The following is a 26,266-nucleotide window of genomic DNA, read 5'->3' on the forward strand; positions in this document are numbered from 1 at the left end:
CTGTGTCTGTCTCCCTCCAAGTCAACGGTGCTACCATCAGCTCCAACACGCAGGCTCGCTGCCTAGGTGTTCTTTTTGACTCAGACCTCTCCTTCAAGTTTCATGTTCAGTCTATCGCCAAATCCTGTTGTTTCCATCTCAAAAACATTGCGCGCATCCGCCCCTACTTAACGCCAGATGCGACTAAGGTGCTGGTCCATTCCACTGTCCTTTCTCGCCTCGACTACTGTAACCCGCTTCTCAGTGGTCTTATGTGCTCCCAACTTGCGCCATTACAGTCCATAATGAATGTGGGGGCGAGGCTCATCTTCCTGTCCGCCCGTACTTCCCACGCCTCACCCTTCTGTCAGTCCCTACATTGGCTTCCTATAAAATATAGAGCTCAATTTAAAATTCTTGTTCTTGCTTTCACATCTCTACATAATGCTGCTCTCACCTATCTATCCTCCCTTATACACAAGTATGTCCCGTCTAGGCCCTTACGATCTGCTGAAGACTTACGTCTATCTTCTGTCCGTACTCCCACCTCTTATGCTCGCCTTCAAGATTTCTCGAGGGCTGCACCGTTCCTGTGGAACTCGCTTCACTTCTCCGTTAGATGCTCACCCAGTCTCCACTCCTTCAAAAAAATCTTTAAAAAACGGTTTCTTCATAAAAGCGTATCAATTAAACTGTTAATAGCTACCGACTGATTCCTCTTCTGCAACTGTCACTAGTCTAATACTATCCTTACCTTTTGTGTCATTTTACCCCACTCCCTCTAGCATGTAAGCTCATTGAGCAGGGCCCTCAACCCCTCTGTTCCTGTGTGTCCAACTTGTCTGGTTACAACTACATGTCTGTTCGTCCACCCATTGTAAAGCGCTGCTTAGTGTATTTAGAATGTAATTGCTATTTATTTTAGTATTTTTAACATATTGAATAAAGAATATATACTATTTGAACTTGTCATTTTTATATGTTTTTGTAAAAACTAATATATTAACATTACTGTTGAATACATACAGCAAATATATGTGCAAATTCCTTGTGTCTTTACGTACAAAACAAGCAAACAGTAGTGGTGTCCTTTAAGGGGGTGTAGCGGAGTGCAATATTAGAATCCACGATCTCCGCTGGTATAACAGGTAAATCCACAGTCAGCGCTGAAAAGTAAGGCAATATCCCAATAACCGGACGAAACACAGTTTGGGAATCAACTAACTGGCTTTATTCACAGCTTGCATATTTATACAGTTCCCCATGCAAGGGGTTTCCATACAGATGTTTCAGGGGATTTCTCCCATCATGCAGTATAATTCTCCCAACAGGCTTTGCTGCACGAGAAGGATACTCCCACTAAAATGGACGATTAAGTGGATTATCCCCTCGTGCAGCAGAACTGACAATTTACATTAAAATACAGTTTGAGTTTTATTCGGTAGATTAACGTGACCGAACGTTCGGTAGATAGCTGGGGTCTGAACGCATCTTTTGTGAGAATACCGCTCAGCTCTCAGCTGAACTGACCGAACGCCGCAACAAATAAGATATGACATTAAAGTTCCTCTCAATCGGTCGATCGTACTTAGGGGAACGATCTTACCGAACACCGGGCTCCCGAACGGTCTGGAAGTCCAGCGGTGTTCGTGTCGTCGAGCAGCCGATTTCGGTTCCAGGCGCTCGACGACAAAACACCGCTGAAGAATAGAGGATCCAAGATGGCCGACCGCCGCATGGTCGGTAGTCGAACGACGGCCACCTAGGAGAGCCTCTAATTACCGATTGCAACAATGTTGCAATCGGTTAACAAGCGCCACACGACTGAGTGTGTGGTCGACCAGAGGGGCCCTTATTCGTTTGACGAACAGCCCGGATAGTCGCTGTTCGTCGAACGAAGTACCTGCAGGCTGGTAGCTTATGGCTGCCAGCATGCGAACTACCTTAGCTTAACACACAGCACAAATATACATAGCATACCATACAGCCTATAGACAACCTTTCATACATTATAGTCCCGAAGTGGCTAGGTTTGCCACAGGGGGCAAATCCCATTTACTGTCTGAGGCAGCACTAACTGAAATGTTAACACTACCACTAAAGGACAACTATAGTGTCATGAAAACACACTTGTTTTCCTGGCACTATATGGTTTCTAGGTCCCCCCCCCCTCCCCACCCTTAGGGTCCCCCCTCCCGCCAGGCTCTAGTGTGAGGAAGGGGTTAAACACTTACCTTTTCTCCACCGCCGGGCTCCCTCGGCGGTGGGGACTCTCCGCCTCCTTTCCCCTGAGCCGCACGCGCATTCAGCCAGTCCATAGGAAAGCATTCTCAATGCTTTCCTATGGACGCTGGCGTCTTCTCACTGTGAAAATCACAGTGAGAAGTGCGGAAGCGCCTTTAACGGCTGTCAATGAGACAGCCACTAGAGGCTGGATTAACCGATAGGTAAACATAGCCGTTTCTCAGAAACGGCTATGTTTACAGCAGAAAGGGTTAATCCTAGATTGACCTGGCACCCAGATCACTTCATTAATCTGAAGTGGTCTGGGTGCCTATAGTGATCCTTTAATGAGATGCTTCTGAAACAATAAGGATACCGCTAGTGGCTGTCTATCACACAGCCACTAGAAACCCTTCCTTGTGAAGATTTACAATACTTGAAAATCTTTAAGTTTGTCGTTTCAAAGCTACCAGAGCAATAGGCGGAGAAAGCCTATGGGAAACTAGTGCTCCGCTACAAATAGATTCAATGCTACCGGGCAGAGGTTCAGAGGGAGAGTTCTACAGTCAGAATCTCAGATTAGAGCGGCTCAATTTAAAAAGATTATTTAACAATTTTAGTACTTACTTCTTGCAATAGCAATTTCTTTAATGATTAGCAAGTTGAGTTTCTACTTAGCATGCAAGCAAAGAAGAACTCGTAAAAGCTGGATGAACAAGAAGGCCCTCTAGTCCAGTAGGCGTCAACTTTCCCAAACCATGCAGCAGCTATCCAGGGAGAATATCCTATTACTGAACTGGTAAGCTAATGACTTGTCATTATGATTACCAGTGACTTTATAGAACAACCTAACTGAAGGATGGGCCTTGCAAGCATGCAGTGGCCATCACATGTGACTTGAACAACATCATGTCTGACCTATGATCCTAATAAAAGATTAAAAAAAAGCAATAAAAAAAAAGCCTTGTTCTTACGGCTTACCAGTGTGTAATAACTGTACAGATCTCACACTGTGTACCAGGTGTTTGATGATATAAGTGAATGATATCTGCTCTATAACCAAACAAAAATGCTGATTAAACATTGTCTCACCCAGTGAGATGAGGGGGTGGTGACTCTCCATCATCACTTCCTTGTAAGTTTCTTTTTGCCCTTTTAAATACTTCCAAACCTACAAGAAATAACAGACAGTGAGATCCCAACATCTTAATACAGTCACCATCCAGACACATCCCTTGGTTTTACTCTATGATGTCCCATTCAAGCAGCCTCACCTCTTCAGTCAGCAGATAAATGATCTCATTTATCAGTTCCAGGATCTTCTGCTCATTGATTCCCTCATGTATCAGTGAGTGAGGTCCAGACACCGTGCTGGAGCTCTGGGTCTTAAAAGATCCTTTTAACACACAGGGACTGCTTTTCTGTATTATAGAATTGTCAGATCTCTTCACAACAATGTAATCCTGCACATAAAGAAACACGTATTAAATGATCTCTCCAACTAAGTCTATACTTCACTCTCTCTCTGTCTACAAAGAAACCTCACTTTGTTACCTTGGAGTTATTTATAATGTTGTTTCACTATCTTTTTCCTGGAAGGGGAATCACCTTAATCCGGCTAGTATGTGCTTCTACCACCCACCTCTGTCACTGCTACCCCTGTCTGTGTGTGTGATGCCGGCCTTCTCCATCATCAAGTCTTGTATAGCGCACAGGGCTGAGAAATGTTATGCTAGGGCTACCTGTTTATAATCATGTCTTAGCATCACAATCTCCACACTCATTTACGATGTTAGGATTTGTTGTCACGTCCTGGAAAACATGGGCTTTTAAAATGTTCGACATAATGACACATCTTAACGTCCATATTTATCCATGTCACTCTGACAGCCATTAGATATACTTCTATTCAAATAGCCTGTGACAGAACCAGCCTCGCTACTGGGCATTGGAGAAGACTGATTGCCAGCCTCCTGCCATGTGACTATGGCCCCTGGGATGTATTGCCCTTTAAGGAACATATTTGGGCTTATTGCATTTTGAAACACTTTTTCTGCCCCTTTGAATATATGGGAAGGTGTGCCCCTCCCCCGTTTCCGGTCTATTGTTTGCAGTCATTCAAAAAGGACATCCATCCATCTAACTTTTGATCTACTGGACGGATTTTTATGATTTTTGAGTATATTTATATTTGAAGGACGCTGATTTCAAATATGTTATTAATATTGAATGCATACTTTTAAAGTTATAAGAATTTTGTACAAACTGTATATTGTCTGTCTGTGCTAATTAAGTTAGTCTATTGTCTTGAGATAATTGTATCACAGGCAGAGGGGAAGATTTCTGCTGGGAGTGGTTTACTTTATTGTATGTGTTGTAATGTTTTTTATTGGTTGTTCTGAAAAACCCTGTGGGCAGTCCTGTATGTTTAAGACCTCCATAAAAGAAGGCCCTTTGGTGCCAAGTAAAGGAGTTCTACTTCACCCTCAATTTGGAGTGCCGTCTCTTATTGGGAGAATCTGCTACAAGGGATTGCTATGCTTGTCATACTCCCTTGCAAAATCACTACTAAGCTCTTGTAAGAGCTTGTTCCTGCCTTGCTCTCTGGAGGAGTCTACGGTGGTTATGGTGTCGACTGGAGTGCTTGGAGCCCTCAGGAAGCGCTAGGAGCATCCTTCAACGGAGGTACCCAGTCGGGGTGCCAGGTGATCCGTTACATTGGTGGCAAGCGGTGGGATGGCGTCCTAGTGCGAAGCAAAGCAGCTCAGAGACACCGTTCGTGGATTTATAATTTAGGGTAACACTAGTATCCGTACATTGGCCCTATCTACTAAGGAACTAACTTCGTGAGAGCAAGCATGGCGCCCAGCTACACTCAGGAGGCGTTTGACTAAGAGGTTACCGCGCTGCTGGCTTACTTTGGACCCAACCCCCCTGAGAAAACCATGCAGTTCGTGAGGAAAATAGTGGGAGAGTACTTGCCGTTTGAAACAGAGTGGGTTGGCACGTCGGGAGAAACCCCAGCGGCAGTGTGTATCTTTGGGAGAGGAGACAGTCAGTCTGTCTCCCCAGCAGTCAAGTGAGTTACAGGAAGTGGAGACAATCGGTCTCGCTCCCCAGCGGCAGTGCGAATCCTCGGGTGCTGAAGGCGCCGTCCTTCCTCCCCAGCGGCAGTGTGAGTACCAGGGAGCCGAAGGCGCCGTCCTCCCTCCCCAGCGGCAGTGTGAGTACCAGGGAGCCGAAGGCGCCGTCCTCCCTCCCCAGCGGCAGTGTGAGTTCCAGGGAGGCGAAGGTGTCATCCTTCCTCCCCAGAGGCAGTGTGTATCCATGGGAAAGGAGACACAGTCAGTCCTCTTCCCCAACAGCAACCAGAGGTACCTGAGGTAGCGGACCTCATAGACTGGTCCTGGGAAGACCCACAGATGGCAGGTGGAGATGGGACTGCGGTCTCTCTACCTGCCCTACAGGGATACTGGGTGGTCGGCCCAGATCCCCAGCGGCAGTATGTATCACAGGGAGCTGAAGGTGCCGCCCTTCCTCCCCAGTGGCAGAGTGTGTCCTTAGGAGAGGAGACAGTTGGTCCCTCTCCCCAACAGTCCAGTAAGTCACAGGGAGCCGAAGGTGCCGTCCTTCCTTCCAGCGGGACAATGTATTGAAAAGGGAGACAGTCGGTCCCCCGCAGAGAGCGTGTCAGGGAGAGGAGCCTGTTACCCCCTCTCCCCAGCGGCTGAAAGTGTGTAAGGGAGAGGAGCTTGTTACCCCCTCTCCCCAGCGGCAGCGTAGCCCACCAAGGGGAGACCCTAAGCTCCCCAATGTCACAGATGGGACCGTGGTCTCTGTGCCCAAGCTAAAGGGAGTACGGACAGTCGGTCCTGCTCCCCAGCGGCAGAGTACTCTACCGGGAGGGGAGAGCCTCGTTCTCCCTCCCCAGTTGCAGCCTAGCCCACCAAGGGGAGATGGTAAGCCCGACACCGGTGCAGATTAGACCGTGGTCTCTGTGGCCAAACCACAGGGGGTAGGGACAGTCGGTCCTGTCCCCCAGCTGCAGGGCTGTTTATCCAAAGGGGAGACAGCCTGTCTTCCCCTCCAGCAGCAACACCAGGTCCAGAGGGAGGAGCCTACTATCCGTTCTCCTCAGCTGGGCTCCAACCAGGCTACTCCCATGGTAGCGCTGGCACCAGGGCAATGTACCGCTGGTCTCTGCCCACTCAGCAACCCACCGATCCCGGAGGGCTAGTACCCCCCAGAGCCATGGTGGAGCCCCTGGACATGGACAAGCTACCCACTACCCCAGGTGCAGAAACCAATTCTTGTGGGTGGGCCACTCTGTTGATTATGTTTTGTGGGTGGGTTATGGGACTAACTAAGGCACTGACAGACAGGAGGTCAGATACCTTGTTAGTCTTGTTGGGAAAGGGGAGAAATGTGGCGGAACCAGCCTCGCCACTGGGCATTGGAGAAGACTGATTGCCAGCCTCCTGCCATGTATTGCCCTTTAAGGAACTTATTTGGGCTTATTGCATTTATTTATTTATTTTAAATTCTTTATTTTTGTAGTGCAAATGTTTGACATACATGTTTGTTATGCCACGATAATAGGTACAGGATTTTCAAAAAGATTTGATATTGTGGCACCGGAGATAAAAACAGCAAATATTGTGAGAGTAATAAACTAGCTTAAAGTTATGTCAGAGATTGAGATGGCAATAAGCACAATGTATACAGTATGAGTAGCCTAACAATAACATCTATAAAAAAAAGAACTCGTAACATGCTGAACTAGGATTATTTCTGTAGCTTAGTAGCCGCTGGGTGCTATTCGTAAGGTTAAGATATTTGGTGCAAGTTTGCATGGAACATACATACTGTTTGAAAGCTAGTTGGTACATACAGTGTTGTGTTATCTCGGCTAGCACAGTGGTAAGCTATGTGTGTAGCATCACAAGTTGTGGTTTCTAGCTGGGTGGCATGTTGCACATTTTTTAGAAGCATGGTGGTCTGTATCGAGTTGAGCAATATGTGGGTTTAAAAGCCCCCGCTATGTGTAGTGTCACGTAAATTGTATGCCAGTGAGGTATGCGGGTTCTAAGTCTTCTTGAGTGCGTGTAAGAGGGTTAATTGTTGATTCCTTGGTGGTGCTGGTCTCATGTGGTAGTCGCTAGTGTGTGGCCTTCAGCTAGGTGTGGTCCTCTGACCCTTAGTCGGTTCCTCCCTGGCGTGGCGGTAAGAGGGGGGGGGGGGGAAGGGGGAGAGATTTCCTAAGCGTAGTGTGCGCGCTTTGTGTGCCCTTTGGATCACTCGGCTGAGTTAGGTGATTGTGTATTTATGTATTGGCGTGTATGAGAGTAAGTAGAAAAAATGGACCATGAAGCATTGAACATTTAACATTGTGTAACTTTTAGGCTAAGAAAGTCTCAGAAATGTAACTGCTGCTTGAGATACTCGGGTACGCTGGTCGGTTCAGGTCTTTGGTCTCCTGGCGCCCCTGATATAAGAAGAGGACGTGTCTGAGTCAGTGTCTGTGAGGAGTTGCGAGTCCTGTGGATCTTAAGCAGAGCCCTGCCGTGGTTGTAGGTCCAGAGCCGTCAGGAGCGCTGGAGCGTCTACTGGGTTTGTAGCTTTATAGTACTTTCCTCCTTTGGTAACCCATAGTGTTTGCGGTGTCGGTGCCCATCTGTAGGTTAGGCCTGCCTTCTGTAAGGTCTGCGTGAGAGGTTGCATGGCTTTGCGCCACTTTAGTGTGGTTCTGCTGAGGTCTTGGAAGAATGATATTTTACAGGTCTCAAAGTCGTATGGCGTCTTTCCTTTTATCGCTGCTAGCAAGCCTAATTTATTGGACATCGTTTGACACCTAAGGATGATGTCTCGTGGCGTGGTTGCAGGGGCTTTTGGGGATTTAGCTATTCTGTATGCCCCATCAAAGGATAAATATTTAGCCCCTCTGGGTGAGAGTAGTGACGCCACCAACCTTCTTATGAAGTGTGGTAGTTCTTCTAGGGGTATGGTTTCCGCTACTCCCCGTACCTTTACGTTCTTCCTCCTGCCCCTGTCGTCCAGTATTAGCAGTTGCGTATTTGTTTCAGCTTGTGTATTCTGGATGTGTTGTACTCTGTCGCTCAAATTCCTTGAGGCCTTTTTGCAGGTCTGTCACATGATGTTCAGTGGATTGTGTGCGCCCTTTGACTGCCTGTACCTCCGTTTTGAGAACCGCCAGGTCCGCCTCCCACATCGTCCTGAGGTTGTTTTGGAGGCCAGTGAGCATTTCTTGAAGCTCTCGTTTGGTAGCCGGTGCTTCTGTCTCCTTTGGGCATGGTGTCCCTCTATTTGCCGGCATCGGGCACAGACTTGGGGTCCCATCGCCTTCCCTTGTGGGTGAGGGCTCCCTGGTGGGTGATGTCTCCCATGCCGACGGGGGCTTCGCCGACGCCGGTTGTTGCAGCATGTAGCTTATGTCGTGCTGCGGCTTGGCAGTGGATGCGGTTGGCCTTTGGGTTTTCCTCCCCATGCTGCCCATTAACAGGGTCAGGTAGTCGGGGTCGTCCCAGTCTAGCGGGCCTCCGTAGGCTGCTGGAGAGTGCCGGATGGCGCGGTAGGCCTTGGTGCCGCGGGTCTGAGTTTTTTTGCCCGGGGTGTGTAAAAAAGGCATCGGCGGGATCAGGGCAGTATGCTGCTGTGGTATCTGCCCTTTTTTCGGCTGTTTTCGCCAGGATGCTGGTGATATTCGATAGATTAATTTTCCAGCGCACGGAGCTGTGGAAATGGCGTCTATTCAGTTGCGCAGCCAGGCTCCGCCCCCCGGGCTTATTGCATTTTGAAACACGTTTTCTGCCCCTTTGAATACATGGGAAGGTGTGCCCCTCCCCCGTTTCCTGTCTATTGTTCTCCAGCAGGGTGTTGTCCCAGGGACACTGCTAGACCTGTGGAACTGGTTTTGGGCAGAAAAGCCATGCTTGCAGTCATTCAAAAGGACATCCGACACTACAATACACTATAGAGTGTACCTGGCATTTTACATTTATGAAAACAGAGATCGCGATCTCGATCCATGAGGCTGCCCTGATTCTGTGGGCCTAAACGGCAAAATTGTGTGGGATCTTTTATCCTTGATGAACAAAGGCTACAACGTATGGGTTGACAACTAGTCATGCTAGTGTAGACTTATTAAAAAAAATTGTACTTTGACACCCTAGCCTGCGGCACATGGTGCAAAATTTGTAAAGGTTACCCTCAGAAGCTAAGCTATGGCAAAAACCGTAACAGCACAACAACAGCTTTGCGCCATATCTGGTTCACTGCAAAACCAAAACCAGGCACACAAATTTGTCATAGACCTTACCCAGATTGCAGTCTACAATTTGTATGTGCTCTACAAAACACGCAGGCACAGGGAAATCATATAATAACCTGAAATTAACACTTAAGCTTTTAGCAGAGAATTTGTTTATCCAGCCCCTAATCCATTCACAATTAAAAGACATGCATCACTTTGAAATTAACTGCTGTAGCTTTGAATGAGACAGTTGTTTCACCCTGTAGGCTGAGGGGGAGGAGGGGGTGGAAAAAAAACTGATCAAACCAATCAGTATTCTATCCCTAAGAATGCTTTAAAAATGTGCAATGGGTGGGCCTAGCAGATTTACACATGCACAGCTGGAAACTCTATTCACCTTGCAACATCCTGAGAGGGAGAGTCGAGAGGGAGTCTGATCAGTGTGTTCATGCAGAGCAGGCTCCAGTATCAGGTTTCTCTCCCGCTGCTGTACCATGACCTGTTTTGTCATTAGTGCACTGATCTGAAACTGAACTGGGTGGATAAAGGGAGGGGGGAGTATGAAGAAACTGCCTTAGCCAAGAGAAGTTCACAGTAAATTTATAAATGTTTATTACATACTTTTAAAGACTTTCTTTCTTTATTTTTGTTTAAAGGACCACTATCGTCACCCAGCTAAATGAAGTGGTCTGGGCGCCAGGTCCCCCAGGTTTTAACCCTGGAGCTGTAAACATAGCAGTTTCAGAAAAACTGCTATGTTTACATTGCAGGGTTAATCCAGCCGCTAGAGGCGGTCTTCCTGACAGTCGCTAGAGGCGTTTCAGCAACGTAATGCTTTCCTATGGGTGGTTTGAATGTGTGCGCGGCTCTGGCCACGCATGCGCATTTGGCTCCATTCGTGAGCTGACTGACAGGTCACCAGCGCGGGAGTTGACGTCGGAGGGGGAGGAGAGGTCACAAGCGCCGAGGGAGCCCGGCGCTGGATAAAGGAAAGTGGCTGAAGGGGTTTTAACCCCTAAGCCCAGCCGGAGGGGGGCCCTGAGGGTGGGACCTAAGGACTATATTGTGCCAGGATTTGTTTTCCTGGCACTATAGTGGTCCTTTAACCCCTTAAGGACCAAACTTCTGGTATAAAAGGGAATCATGACATGTCACACATGTCATGTGTCCTTAAGGGGTTAAAAGGGTTTTCTTGCTGGTATAAAAGAAAAAATGATTGCAAAGTGATGCATGACCCTTTAAGACAGAATATACCCAGAGACATTGCAACAGGCTGTTACCTTGTAGAAGGTAAAACCACAGCCTGTAAAAGGTCACCCAGAGAAAGTGTAGAGTCAGGGGCGGACTGACCAGTCGGGCACTTCGGACATGGTCCGAGGGCCCGGCTGGGAGGGGGGCCCGCCGCCAGAGCCGCCATCAGGGGGCCCGGCGGCAGGGCCGGATTGCCCCACCGCGGCCTCGGCATCTGTGCATGTAAGTGCCACCGGGTGGCCGGTCCGGTGGCACACTGAAGGGGCCGGGTACATGCTGGAGCCGCCGGGCCGGGTGGCAGCCTCGCCGGTCCGGCGGCACTCCTGTCAGGCTGTCAGTAACGCTGAGGACGGAAGGAGGGGAGGAGGGGAGGAGCATGTCTCTCTCACATGCTCCTTTGCGGTTCCCACAATTCCCAGCACAGGATGTGGGAACCGCAAAGGAGCATGTGAGAGAGACATGCTCCTCCCCTCCTTCCGTCCTCAGCGTTACTGACAGCCTGACAGGAGTGCCGCCGGACCGGCGAGGCTGCCACCCGGCCCGGCGGCTCCAGCATGTACCCGGCCCCTTCAGTCTTCTCTTGGTAAATGGGAGGGGAAAAATAAAACAGAGAGGGGGAAAAGATAGAGGCAGGGGAAGAAACAGACAGTGGGAAAATAGAGAGACAGGGGGAGGGGAAGGAAAGAGACAGAGGGGGGGGGGGGGGGGGAGAGAGTGACACAGGGAAAGGAGGGAGAAATAGACAGGGGGGAGAGTGAGACACAGGGGGAGAAAGAAGGGGAATAGAGAGATGGTGGAGGGGGGAGAAAGAGACAGAGGGGAAGAGAGATGTGGGGTAGAGAGAGACACAGGGAAAGGGGGGAGAAAAAGACAGGGGATGAGAGATGTGGGGTAGAGAGAGCCACAGGGAAAGGGGGGAGAAAGAGACAGAGGGGAAGAGATATGTGGGGTAGAGACACAGGGAAAGGGGGAGAAAGAGACAGGGGACGAGAGATGTGGGGTAGAGAGAGACACAGGGAAAGGGGGGAGAAAGAGACAGGGGACGAGAGATGTGGGGTAGAGAGAGACACAGGGAAAGGGGGGAGAAAGAGACAGGGGACGAGAGATGTGGGGTAGAGAGAGACACAGGGAAAGGGGGAGAAAGACAGAGGGGACGAGAGATGTGGGGTAGAGAGAGACACAGGGAAAGGGGGAGAAAGAGAGAGGGGATGAGAGATGTGGGGTAGAGAGAGACACAGGGAAAGGGGGGGAGAAAGAGACAGAGGGGACGAGAGATGTGGGGTAGAGAGAGACACAGGGAAAGGGGGAGAAAGAGAGAGGGGATAGGAGATGTGGGGTAGAGAGAGACACAGGGAAAGGGGGAGAAAGAGACAGAGGGGACGAGAGATGTGGGGTAGAGAGAGACACAGGGAAAGGGGGAGAAAGAGAGAGGGGATGAGAGATGTGGGGTAGAGAGAGACACAGGGAAAGGGGGGGAGAAAGAGACAGAAGGGACGAGAGATGTGGGGTAGAGAGAGACACAGGGAAAGGGAGGAGAAAGAGACAGAGGGGACTAGAGATGTGGGGTAGAGAGAGACAGGGAAAGGGGGGAGAAAGAGACAGAGGGGACGAGAGACACAGGGAGAAAGGAGAGAGACCCACAAGGGGAGGGGGAGAAAGAGGCAGAGGGGGAAGAGAGACTGGGAAGGAGAGGGGAGACATGGACACAGAGGAGCAGTGAGGGGGAGAAAGAAACATACAGAGGGACTGGGGGAGACAAAAAGGCACACAGTAGGGCTGTATATATAATTGGTGGATCGCCCCAGCCGATCTCTCTCCCCGGTCTGCAGGCACCGTGCGGGCAGCTGGCAGGGAGGGAAGAAGAGAGGACCCGGGAGCTTAGCCTGCAGCTTCTCTGGGTCCTTCTCACGCAAGCACAGAGCGTTGCCGCAGTTACCACGGCAACGCTCCGGCTCTCGCAAGAGTGAACTCTAGCCCTGGAGCTACGGGCTAGAGTTCACTCTCAACACTGCGACCACCAGGGATTCCTGGTGGTCGTAGTAGTGAGAGTGAACTCTAGCCCCATACAAACACTGCCCCCCCACACACACACCATACACATTCACTCACTGCCCCCCATACACACACACTGTCCCCACACACACCCTACACATTTACACACATTGCCTCACACACACACATACACAGACCCCCATACTAACATTGCCACACACACCCTATATGTTCACACACACACACACACACACACACACACACACACTGAACCTTTCACACACACTGCACCCCTCACACATTGCACCACTGCTCCTATACCCTACTACAGCCCCATATCCCAGCAGACCCCAGGTAAGTTTTCAAACTGTTCTTAAACGGTTTGACTACTTACTCTGGGAGGGGGTCCTGGCCCTCCTGGCACCATAACCACTACACAGAGCAGCAGTGGTTATTGTGCATGGATTATTTCTTTAAATAATCTACAAGTGCCCCCGTAGCCAGCCAGCCAGCCCACAAGCCAACCAAGCCACCAGTTAGCCAGCCCACAGGCCAGCCAGGCCAGCAGCCAGCCCACAGACTTACAACAAGCCACAGGCTTACAGCCAGCAAGCCCACAGCCTGCCGGCAGTAGCCAGCAAGTCCACAGCCTGCCGGGAAGCCACAGCCTGCCAGCCGCAGCCAGCAAGCCCACAGCCTTCCAGCAACAGTAATTAAGGTAGGATGAGCCAACTTGGCCTAGGTATCAGCAAGCTATGTTGTGTTGCTATATTGTAAATAGGAACCAGAGTGTTGGAGAGACCCCCCTCCAGGCCCCCATTAGACTCCATTGTAGTCTCTAATGGGGCTCGAGTAGATTCTTTCTAACACTCTCTAAATAACACTGAGATAGCCTCTGCTAGAAAGACCCCTCCATGGCCCATTAGCCCTCAATTGTAGTCTCTACTGGGGCCTTGAGGGGATTATTGCACTTTTGTTCCTTGTGTCTAAAGATTGTGTAGGGTGTGGCTGGAGGCGGGACAAGGGTGGGGCTTGCTACGGAGCATGGGTGGGGCCTGTAAGGGGGCCCTTGATTTATTTTGCCCGTGGGCCCTGAGGGTTCTCAGTCCGCCCCTGTGTAGAGTCCCTTCATGTCCATATCTACCAGGCTTGTGTGTTTGACGGTTTCGAAGTGTACAATAAAGGGTTAAACTATAAGGTCACAAGTATGGGACTTGAGTTGCTGGTTAACGGTAATTCTGGCTTCCTAACCCTGGCTTTTCCTGATTACTCTTTGTCAATTGCTGTATCGTCTTATTGGCTCGTTATCCTGACCACTCTGATTTCTGGATCCCCTGACACTTGGCCTGTCCCTATTTACATTAAGAACGGCTACACTAAGGTCATGATAAACTGGATACACAATACACCCAATGTGGCATAACCAGAGTTGTCTACGTTTGAAAATGATATTCCATTTTGATGGAAATATTCCTCCCAAGGTTACAATAGAGTATAAATGGCAACATATGCCTAGATCATCAGTCAATCAGGCAGCGAAGTCAGTCAAACCCCGCTCTCGCTAATTAGCATCTCCTCATAGAGACAGTGGTGTATCCTGGTTTTGTGCTGCCCTAGGCAGGACAAAACTCAGGCGCCCACCCCCCCCCCCCCCCCAACCTTTCCCCCCGCCCCGCATTCTAAATACACACACACACACACACACACTCGCTAACAGAAACACAAACTAACATACACACACACTCACAGGCAAACACACACTAACAGACACACACACACACACTAACAGACACACACACACACACTAACAGACACACACACACACACTAACAGACACACACACACACTAACAGACACAAACACTGACACACACACACTAACAGACACACACACTGACACACTAACAGACACAAACACTGACACACACACACTAACAGACACAAACACTGACACACACACACTAACAGACACACACTAACAGACACACACTAACAGACACACACTAACAGACACACACTAACAGACACACACTAACAGACACACACTAACAGACACACACTCACCCACCCACATTAACACATTTTTTTTTTATTTATTTTTTTTAACACTTTTTTTAAATTTATTTTTAACACTTTTTTTTAAATTTATTTTTAACACATTTTTTTTATATATATTTAACCCCCCCCCCCCCCCCAGCCTCCTTACCTTTGGGAATGCTGGGGAGGGAGGGGTGTCTCTTCCTCCCTGGTGGTCCAGTGGCTGCTGGGCGATCGGGCGGCAATGCCGGGCGGGCGGGCGGCCGGCGAGGGAGCACTTCCCCTGAGCTGTCTGCTCAGCTCCCTCGCGCGCCTCAGAGTGAGGCTGGGAGCCGGAATATGACGTCAAATTCCGGCTCCGCCTCCCAGCCTCACTCTGCGGCTGGCGAGGGAGCTGAGCAGACAGCTCAGGGGAAGTGCTCCCTCGCCGTCCGGCCGCCCGCCCGCCAGTGCCGCCCAGCAGCCCGCCGGCATGTCTGTTAGCCGCAAGGCTAACAAGACATTTGCCTTGGGCATTTGGGGGCGGCTTTTTTTGCCGCCCCCTGGAAAATGCCGCCCAAGGCAAATGCCTTGTTTGCCTCGCGGCTAATACGCCCCTGCATAGAGATGCATTGAATATGGCGAACATTCAGCGCCTCTATGCAGAGCATGGAGATACTGAATGCCAGTACTGCACACTGTGAAGGACTGACCCAGGAAGCACCTCAAATGGCCGTCTGAGTGACTGCTACTAGAGGTGATCCTAGTCAGTAATGTAAACACTACCTTTTTTCTAAAAAGGTAGGGTTTATATTGAAAAACTTGCAGGGGCAGGCTATACACACCAGAACAACTACATTAATCAGTAATTGTTCTAGTAACTATAGTGTGCCTGTAAATATCTACCGAGTATTTACTTCAAAAATCATGCCCATAATAATTATCTCCAGGTCCATGTCATAACACAGGATAAAAGTGTGTAGTTGCTGTGACATTCCCAGAATCCCTCACCTCTCCAGTCAGCAGTAAGTTGACCTCCAGGGTCAGATCCAGGATCCTCTTGGCAATCTGATTCCCGTTTATGTTTGTCATCATTAAGCCAATCAGGCAGCCTGAGAACAGGCTCTGGGGTTGTGGACAGGAATTAGAATATTCGATGGCTCTGTAAATTAGAGATATAATGCATTTCAAACACTTCACATGTAAAATGCATAATGCTTGAAAATTAATTAAATCACTAAAAATGACAGAGGAACTGTATATTTACCTCAAATACTCACACACGGATAGAGGAATGGAGCGAATATATACAACACCAACAATTGGGGGTTGCTCTACTATAGTGAAAAGACAAGAATATACTGAAACCGATATACCATATACCAGCGATTAATTAATAAAAACAAAAATAACAACTTTTAGTAATTCTAAATAAAAGTATATACAGTAAATCTATTTAATAATGAAGTATATACTGCAATGCTATACGAAATGTCCCATATAATGCCCAGATTGTGGAGGCTATACACTGTATCCAAAGTAAATGCAGTGAATCGCAACTGCTTTAACAAAAAATGGTTACAAATAGAAATAACCCGTATAGCAAAACAAATGTGGTTCAGACTGGAGCTCGCAGCCTGGCCTTGTAGCACAGCAACTCTAAATAGAGAGTAAAAGATAATCAGATATTGACCGGCAGAAGGGGGTTAACTACGGTAGGAGGAAAAACATTTACTAAGATGCCCACAAGTGCCTTTGAGGGCACCCCGAGATACCAGAGGCTGAAGGACCTGCCGACCAATAGAGAGCTCCTGTAAACGGGATTAAAGTGACTACCAAACGCTCTCACGCCAAGGACTACCCAAAATCTCTGCAATCCTCAACGTCCACTTATCATGGGGCCGAAAAAGTGCTGAAGTGGCATGGAGGGACCCCAGGGGCATCCAAGATACCTGCAATTCTGGACACTTCCTGGTTCCTAGCGGCTCACGCGCAGCCCCAGTGGCTTAGCAGATCAGGCACCGGCAGAATTCGGATTAAGAAGAGGACTGTAGCCAAGATACCTCACCCGAGCATTGGGGATGGCTCCTGCATTATAGCATGAACACTCAGTTTGTTTAATTTTTGTTGACCTGTTGTCTCCTTTTTATTTTCGTTTGTTTGTCTCAACACCTGCATCACACTCACTGTTTAGAATGCAAGACAGATCGCGGGTAGAGACCCATTGGAGATTAACTCCGGTACAACACGCCTCATAATTGCCTTACACATCCTCTGTGCATCCCGATGTCGGGAGTTGGCTGACTGCGGACTTGCCTCACAAGTGCCCAAATCACTAAGCACTAGTGATGTACCGAACAGTTCGCCAGGAACCGTTCGCCGGCGAACACGCGCAATGTTCGGTCCGCCCCTTATTCGTCATCATTGAGTAAACTTTGACCCTGTACCTCACAGTCAGCAGACACATTCCAGTCAATCAGCAGCAGACCCTTCCTCCCAGACCCTCCAACCTCCATGACGAATAGGGGGGCGGACCGAACATCGCTCACGTTCGCAACCACGAACACGCTATGTTCGCCAGCGAACGGTTCCCGGCGAACTGTTCGGGACATCACTACTAAGCACACAAAATGCCTGTTTGAAGCCACCGTACATGCCTATTAACACACCTAATAGTTAGCGTTATCATTCGGGTACATATGTTTTCACTTAATCTCGCTAACACACTTGCCTTATATGCCTCAGCCTTACAGGGGCGATGTCAGCTACAGCAATATATTAACCCCTTCTTGTCTAGCTACTGTGTCATAGTCAGTCCACAAGTATCTACCGTTTATTGACTTGAAGGCTCATGTTCTAATCCTGTGTATTCCATATAAAATATAAAAAAAAGTGCAATGCTCTTGATGCTACACTACTGTTAACAATGGTCTAAAAATATGTTTGCACCAGCTGTTGTGGCAGTGCATATCTGCTTGTTTAACCTATGCATGAACAAAATAAAGATTTTTTTTTTTTTTTTTTAAAGTTCAATTTACAGAGAAAGAGATACAATTGTTTAAGGTAAATTACATTTGATTGAAATTGAAACCAGTTTTTTTCCATGCAGGCTGTGTCAATCAGAGCCAGGGAAGCTGTGACAAAGTGATTTAAAGGACCACTATAGTGCCAGGAAAACAAACTAACTTTCCTGGCACTATAGTGTTAATAGGTCCACCCCACCCGCCGGGCTGAAGGTGGAAGGAAGGCGTTAAACTATTACCTTTCTCCAGCGCCAGGGACTCTCCTCCCTCTTCCGACGTCATCTGCCGAATGCGCATGCGCGCATTCAATCAGTCCATAGGAAAGCATTTCTCAATGCTTTCATATGGACGGCAGCGTCTTCTCACTGTGAAAAATCACAGTGAGAAGCGTGGAAGCGCCTCTAGCGGCGGTCAATGAGACAGCCACTAGAGGCTGGATTAACCCTAATGTAAACATAGCAGTTTCAGTTTACAGCTACATAGAATGTGACGGCAGATAAGAACCATTCGGCCCATCTAGTCTGCCCAATTTTTAAAAATACTTTCATTAGTCCCTGGCCTTGTCTTATAGTTAGGATAGCCTTATGCCTATCCCACGCATGCTTCGGGGTTAACCCTAGATGGACCTGGCACCCAGACCACTTCATTGAGCTGAAGTGGTCTGGGTGCCTATAGTGGTCCTTCAACTTCTAAATGGCATTATCTATACACTAAAACTGCTTCATGAAGCTAAAGTTGTTTAGGTATCTACAGTGTTCTTTTAATGTGGATAAGTGCAAGATAATGCATCTTGGACGTAAAAACCGAAGGGCAGAGTACAGAATATTTGATAGAGTCCTAAGCTCAAAATCTGAGGAAAGGGATTTAGGGTAAGTATTTCAGATGACTTAAAGGTAGGCCTGACAACGTAATAGAGCAGCAGGAAATGCTAGCAGAATGCTTGGTTGTTTTGAGAGGTTGTAGCGGAGAGCAGTGGTAGCAGGGCTGATTCTCCGCTGGTCACGCCAACAATTACTCAGGAACAAGCAGGATATAAGAAATTCAGCAAACATAATATTGATGATTACTTTTTACCAAAGCCTTATACAATGATGTATCTGAAAAATCTCTTGGCTGGTATTGAAATACGTACAAATGGTGGATCACACTTCTTATAACTTCAAGCCGGGAGCCAAATAAAATCATAAGGCTCCCATGAGTTGGGTAGTGGGACACTTAATAGGACGTCCCTATCCTCTCTTGAGCTGTTCTGGAGATAACAGGAACAGTGGAGAAACAACTTCTTTCTTGTTCATCAATTTATTGATAAAATAGTATATAAAAAATACACAGGACTGCTTTAGGTAACATAAAGTTAAAAAGAAGCAATGTCCAATAGCCAAATGGCTGTTAAAGTTCATAAAAAGCACCTAAAAATAAAGTGCAAATGAGGTAGGCTTGAAAAAAGTCCTTACTGGTCTTGAGTGTATTGGGCACAAATGTCCTCCAAGGTCCTGATACGCGTTTCGCCCCTAGTGTGGGGCTTCCTCAGTCAGTAATGTCTTCTATCTTGCTTGCTGGTCTTTTATGCCGCTTATTGCGGCTACTTCCGGCATCGGCAAATGGAACGCACGTTGCGTTCCATGCGTCCGTGACGTCACTTCCGGTTTTGCATCTCGGCACATTCGTGACGTCACTGGAACGCGCCGTGGAACGCACGTGCGTTCCAAGTTCGTTTATGCATGAAAGAGCCAAAGAGATACAGCATAATTAAAAATTAAACAGTAAAATTGAATCCTAAGAATATTTATAAAAAGGAGAGGATGATCTTATTGTAATCAGTCATATACATTAATATATAGTCATATACATTAATCTTATGTATTAGGGTGATTCACAGCACTTTCAGAATAGTGTTAAAGGCATATACATAGTGTGCAAAAAATGGTATATATATTTTATTCTATATTATGACATAGATATAGTTTTTAATTTGAGAACAGAATTGTATACTTTCTGATTTCCTGAATTTCAAGGTAATTTTAAAGTGGTTTGATAAAAGTATCATATTATAGTGCTTCTAAAGTGCTATGATATTATAAAGTGCTATTGCTTAATTTAAAGGAGCGGTGACTTTAGGGTAATGACAAGGGTATTTCTAAAAGAAATGGCACAATTCAAAATCTGAATTCAGGCCGTTTGGTATTAGGGTGTTAAATTCGAATATAAATTTAATCTCTTCCGACCCTATTTTTTTTTATATAATTACCCCCTCTCCAGTCTTTTTTAACAAACTTCAGTGGGCAGAAAAAAAAAAAGAGTTTCAGGATTTTGATCATGATATTTTTTGAAGTGGTTGGAAACACTATGGGTTTCCAATCCATTCCTTATATTTCGAATGTGTTCTGAAATACGTGTATTAATACATCTAATAGTGCGGTCTACATAAAGCAGGTTGCACGGACATTAAGATGTATATAACGCCTTTAGAAAAACAAGGGAGTTGGTCTTTGATGGTGAAATCTTTATTGGTATGTTGATATATATTTGTGATATGTCTTTTTTTACTCTTTGTCAACCTACACGCTAGGCAGATGCCACAGCCATAAAAACCTTTTCCTTGTATAAAATGTTGTTTGGTAGTTGTGGGGCCTTTGCTGCTTACTACTAGGGATCTTCTTAAGTTTGGTGCTCCTCTATATGTGATTTGTGGTCGTGTTGGTAAAATTTCTTTTAAAATCGGGTCGTCTTGTAAAAGGTACCAATATTTGTTAATAATTTTTTTAATTTTTCCATTTTGGCTGTTAAAATTACATATGAAAGGGATTTTTTTTAATTTGTGTATTATGTAGATTTCTTCTTTTATAGGTTAAAAGTTCTGACCGTGGTTTATTTTGGACTTCTTCTAATTCTAAACTTAATTGTTCCTCCTTATATCCTTTTTCCACGAACTGTTCTTTTATTTTAGTTGCCTGTTTTCTATAGTCTTCATTATTTGTGCAGTTACGTTTGATTCTTAAAAATTGGCCTTTTTGGTGCGTTTTGTAGCCATGGTTGGTGGTGGCAGCTGCTTTTTTCAATGTATCCATTCGCGTCTACTGTTTTAAAGAAGTTTTTAGTGTTGATTTGATTGTTATGTATAAAAATATGGAGATCCAGAAAATGGATATCTGTCTGGCTGTGTGTGATGGTTAGCACGATGCCCCAGTCATTATCGTTCAGAAAGAGATTAAACATGTCTAGAAGTGTAGCCGACCCTTTCCAGATAAAAAGTATATCGTCAATGTAGCAACGATAGAGCACCAAATTTGACACCCAGGGATGTGTGGAGAATACAAAATGTTCTTCCCAGTATGCCATGAAAAGGTTTGCATAGCTGGGTGCGAATTTGGTGCCCATCGCCGTGCCTCTAATTTGGAGGTAGAACGTGTCGTGATGCCAAAAAAAATTATTGGTGAGAATGAGATGGATACCTTCCAAAATAAACTGAATTTGATCTTCGTGGAAATTGGCTTTTTGTAGAAAAAATTGTACTGCTTTGATTCCTATTTCGTGAGGGATGATGGTGTATAGGGATGTCACATCACTGGTGACTAAATGAGAGTCAGTGTCCCATTGTGTGTTATTAAGTACCTGTAAAGTATGGATAGTGTCTTTTAGATGTGATGGGTTTGTGATCACCAGGGGTTGTAGAAGTGTGTCTATGTATTCTGAGACTCTTGAAGATATCGAGTCTATCCCTGATATGATGGGACGTCCTGGGGGGTGAGTGAGATTTTTATGAATTTTTGGGAGGTAATAAAAAAACTGGAATCTTTGGGTGTTGTGTGTCTATATATAGGTATTGGCTTTCTTTCTCTGTTAGGATCTCTCTTTCTAATCCTTTCTTAATGAACTGTTTGAATTTATTTTTTTATTTCTTCTGTGGGGTTGGACTGTAGTTTTTGGTAGGTAGTGTGATCTGAGAGGATACGTTCTGACTCTCCTATGTACTGTGCTTTTGATAGGATGACGATTCCGCCTCCCTTGTCAGCAGGCTTAATTACTAACTCTTCGTTTTTTTGGAGTTGTTTTAACTTATTTTTTTCCCTCTGTGACATATTTTGTTGGAATCTATTTAGTTTTTTTAATATCTCCCATGACCATAGTTTCGAAAGTGGTGATGGCATTGGAGATCATGTGTTTTGGGAAAAATGAGGATTTTTCTTTTAATTGTGTGTGTTTATATTTTGGATCTGGGACTGTATTTAGTCTATCATCTTTGTCATGAAAAAATTTTTTTAAACATAAACTTCTTATAAATTTATTTAAATCTATAAAAAAATCAAATTTATCTAAATCTGTTGTAGGGGCAAATTTTAAGCCTCTTTTTAGGACTTTTATTTCATCTTCCTTTAGTGGGTAATTGGTAAGGTTGAAGATTCCTTTTGATTGATGAACAAGAAAGAAGTTGTTTCTCCACTGTTCCTGTTATCTCCAGAACAGCTCAAGAGAGGATAGGGACGTCCTATTAAGTGTCCCACTACCCAACTCATGGGAGCCTTATGATTTTATTTGGCTCCCGGCTTGAAGTTATAAGAAGTGTGATCCACCATTTGTACGTATTTCAATTATTTTCAAGTGGTTTAAGGGGTCCCACTTAGGTGGTCACATAAATCTCTGTTGTCGCACTTTATCACTTTTTCTACTGTATTTATTTTATGTGATTTACATTATAATCCCCTTTATACAGTATAGAGTGAATTTCCAAATATGTCTTTCCTAGAGGATAGAAATTATACAATTAAAGACATAGACCACATGTTTTTAGAAACAATAGAAAGCACTAATGATACTGACTACATTAATGCTGATGAATGCCGTAACCATTTGGAGAAAAGTCTCATTAAAGAAATGAAAATTAAATGGGAGGTAGCGACCCTAAAAAATACGTAAAAGAACAAATTACCCCACGAGGACTTAGGTTCGAAAAAGATCCCACCTTTGACAGGGAAGACACGTGCTTCATGTCAGGATGGAATAAACTCCTTGAGGGATTCTCCTTTAGCATGATAGGGTACATTGTATCCAGAAGAGAGGAAAATCTCACTCAATTAGATGGAGAAATCCTATCATGGAGACAAAAATTAAGTGACTCCACAAATCCAGAAACTTTTAACCAAATAATACAAGAAATAAAAGTAAAATTAGAAAAAACCGAAAGAGAAACTATCTCGATAAAAAAAAAGAAAGTATCTGAGAGATACTAATGATTACAAAACAGGCAATATCAGATTTCCCAATAGAAAACCTAACCATAAAAGAGAAACAGACAGACGGAAACTATATAGAGAACCGAAATACGGACATCCACAAATAGGGAATACAAATAATAATCACTCATACAAACCACCTCCCTCAAGAACCAGACTTAAATCACATAGAGAACACTACCATCCAAGAGAACAAACGCCCCAAAAAAGAAAAGACCGCTATATAAATAACTCTCCCCCAAATAGACAACGCATAATACATAAATCCAGAGAGAGAACATACAGTGAGGTAGTAAAACAGCCCCCATATAACAAAACATCAGAATCAAATAGATTAACTTATAACCCTAATGCACTACCACAACGAGAAAGGAGAAATTATATTCCAGAACGTGAAAGGAGAGATCGTTCCTCAAACCGTAAAAGCCCAGCAAAAAGGACCTACAGAGAAGTTGCCCGGGAAAAAAGTCCTAGAAGAGACCCAAAATCCTAAGAAAAAAGAGACGCCCCTACAAAATAAAGAGCCACGAGAAGGAACATAACCGAAAAAGAAAATCCATCTACAGGAGACGATAAAAGAATAGGACCGAACAGCACAGAAGAATACTATCCCCTTTTTCGGAAGGACCCAAGAATAGAGGACATGATCTGGCAGGAACAATCGAAACCGTGGGAATCCCAAGGCAAACGACCCAGATCCAGGGAACACGAAATAGAGGAACAACAGGGCAACAAAGAAAAAAGAGGAAAGAGATAGACACAAAAGGAATCTTCAACCTTACCAATTACCCACTAAAGGAAGATGAAATAAAAGTCCTAAAAAGAGGCTTAAAATTTGCCCCTACAACAGATTTAGATAAATTTGATTTTTTTTATAGATTTAAATAAATTTATAAGAAGTTTATGTTTAAAAAAAAATTTTCATGACAAAGATGATAGACTAAATACAGTCCCAGATCCAAAATATAAACACACACAATTAAAAGAAAAATCCTCATTTTTCCCAAAACACATGATCTCCAATGCCATCACCACTTTCGAAACTATGGTCATGGGAGATATTAAAAAAACAAAAAAACTAAATAGATTCCAACAAAATATGTCAGAGGGAAAAAAATACGTTAAAACAACTCCAAAAAAACGAAGAGTTAGTAATTAAGCCTGCTGACAAGGGAGGCGGAATCGTCATCCTATCAAAAGCACAGTACATAGGAGAGTCAGAACGTATCCTCTCAGATCACACTACCTACCAAAAACTACAGTCCAACCCCACAGAAGAAATAAAAAATAAATTCAAACAGTTCATTAAGAAAGGATTAGAAAGAGAGATCCTAACAGAGAAAGAAAGCCAATACCTATATATAGACACACAACACCCAAAGATTCCAGTTTTTTTATTACCTCCCAAAAATTCATAAAAATCTCACTCACCCCCCAGGACGTCCCATCATATCAGGGATAGACTCGATATCTTCAAGAGTCTCAGAATACATAGACACACTTCTACAACCCCTGGTGATCACAAACCCATCACATCTAAAAGACACTATCCATACTTTACAGGTACTTAATAACACACAATGGGACACTGACTCTCATTTAGTCACCAGTGATGTGACATCCCTATACACCATCATCCCTCACGAAATAGGAATCAAAGCAGTACAATTTTTTCTACAAAAAGCCAATTTCCACGAAGATCAAATTCAGTTTATTTTGGAAGGTATCCATCTCATTCTCACCAATAATTTTTTTTGGTATCACGACACGTTCTACCTCCAAATTAGAGGCACGGCGATGGGCACCAAATTCGCACCCAGCTATGCAAACCTTTTCATGGCATACTGGGAAGAACATTTTGTATTCTCCGCACATCCCTGGGTGTCGAATTTGGTGCTCTATCGTCGCTACATTGACGATATACTTTTTATCTGGAAAGGGTCGGCTACACTTCTAGACATGTTTAATCTCTTTCTGAACGATAATGACTGGGGCATCGTGCTAACCACCACACACAGCCAGACAGATATCCATTTTCTGGATCTCCATATTTTTATACATAACAATCAAATCAACACTAAAAACTTCTTTAAAACAGTAGACGCGAATGGATACATTGAAAAAAGCAGCTGCCACCACCAACCATGGCTACAAAACGCACCAAAAAGGCCAATTTTTAAGAATCAAACGTAACTGCACAAATAATGAAGACTATAGAAAACAGGCAACTAAAATAAAAGAACAGTTCGTGGAAAAAGGATATAAGGAGGAACAATTAAGTTTAGAATTAGAAGAAGTCCAAAATAAACCACGGTCAGAACTTTTAACCTATAAAAGAAGAAATCTACATAATACACAAATTTAAAAAATCCCTTTCGGGGGGGCGGGGCCTGGCCAGCATGGCGGACGGTCGCAACTAGCAGGAGCTCCCCAGCCAAATACTTTCTCAAGCCACATACCGAGACTCCTGACGCTCACATCCTAAACCGCTAACGGACTTAGTTGTCACAGACGGCGGCTAGAGTATCCCGGTTCGGAAAACCGAGATGCCGACCGCCAAAAAGCCTGCAGAGCGGTTGCGGCCTAGAGAGTACCCCGGGCGGGAGATACGGCCGATCACCCGTCCCCTGAGTCTCACCCCAGCAGGTCCACACGGATCCCCCGTCCCCGCCCCCTGGACCGGGGGGGACATCCCGGTCCACACTCAACTACCTAAGGAGTTGACAAACCATGGCAAACCACACAGCGAAACCAAGAAGTGTACCTCGATACACAAGATGGCGGACGCACCCTGTCGCAGCCGAGCGCAGCAAGCAATCTCACACTGCAGACTGGAGGCCCAGGAGAGCCTAGAGGCAAAGCTTGATGCTATTCTGGGGGCTTTCTGGGCCAAGTTAGCGGCAAGAGGGGCAAACCCCAAACGGGACCCCCCAGCGGATAACCAGAGGCAAGTGGCACAAAATGGCCGCAAACCAAAAAGCAGCATCATACTGCGTCCAGAACCAGCCACAAAGGGCATTAGCCTCCCTGGACAGGGAGTCGTAAACAGACCGTCTCCCCGACAGTGCCCGCGCAAACGGAGCAAACTACCTCGAGGACACCGAGGGGGCCTACAACAACCCAGCACCCACTACACAAAGCGTTCACAAGCCCCAGCCGGCCGGCTACCCACAACAAGACACATGAAGAGCGGCCCTGGTGATAGTCGCAGAGAGTATTCCACGACGAAAGTGCCACAATACTTACACCCAGATGCGGACCACGCCGAACCCCTGCAACCCA

At 45.8% G+C, this 26,266-nt stretch overlaps 1 pseudogene; it reads right to left on the minus strand.

The window, feature by feature from the left end:
- Positions 1 to 26,266, minus strand: part of LOC134575163 (oocyte zinc finger protein XlCOF7.1-like) — a 68,548-nt pseudogene that overhangs the window by 17,400 nt on the left and 24,882 nt on the right.

This window comes from Pelobates fuscus, chromosome 10 (genome assembly GCF_036172605.1).
Source record: "Pelobates fuscus isolate aPelFus1 chromosome 10, aPelFus1.pri, whole genome shotgun sequence".
NCBI lineage: Eukaryota > Metazoa > Chordata > Amphibia > Anura > Pelobatidae > Pelobates > Pelobates fuscus.